Here is a 793-nt window from a genome sequence, read left to right on the forward strand (position 1 = left end):
AGCAATAACGATAACTCTGAGCATGTAAATTCCTTAATTCGAGCGAACGGCCTGCGTGTATCGATAATAGCAATGGCGTTAGTCTTTGCCGGTACAACTTCGGCCGAATCAAACCCGCGGGACTCACACACGCGACTCGCTCGAGACGCTCACAAAATAGTACGCGATCGGTGGCTTTACAATACAATTAATAACGCTCGCCTCACCAAGATTTCTCCTCTCCACTTCATTCAACGGCTTCCTCGATAGCCGACAGCGATGTTCCTCCCCAGAGAAGGTTCTCGATAATCTGTACCGAGCTCGGCGAGATCCTGCGTCCTTCGTCAGGGCCAGTCACTGCACAAGTGCCGATCGGAAGTTTCCGCGGATTCACGCAGGTCGTCAGGCCCTCTCTTATCGGCCTCTGCTCCTTCTAATTGGTTCGCCGCGACCGCGTGACCCCGCGACGAATCCCGCGGGTCCTTGCGTGTCGCGGATCCTTGTGCGCTATGGCGCGCTTTTCCAAATAAGGCGGAAAAATGCTTTTTGGTCGCTCGAGGATCTTCCAGTGATCTTTACGGGATACTGCGCTTCGGCGGAGGTCCTGCCTGTTAATCCGTTCCCAGCTGACGTCTCTCTCCGAGGCGTCTGCAATAATCGTGCGATAATTCACAGAAGAATGGCGACATTACAGTAACAAATATGAAATAATACGACCTGCGTGTAACGCGTTTTCCGTGATTCCAGTCGGATTCCTCTGACAGCAATGTCTCCCTCGCAGCAGGCGACGTCTTCTTTCTTCTCGTGATAGGTG

This window comes from Cyphomyrmex costatus, unplaced genomic scaffold, assembly GCF_001594065.2.
Source record: "Cyphomyrmex costatus isolate MS0001 unplaced genomic scaffold, Ccosl1.0 scaffold315, whole genome shotgun sequence".
NCBI lineage: Eukaryota > Metazoa > Arthropoda > Insecta > Hymenoptera > Formicidae > Cyphomyrmex > Cyphomyrmex costatus.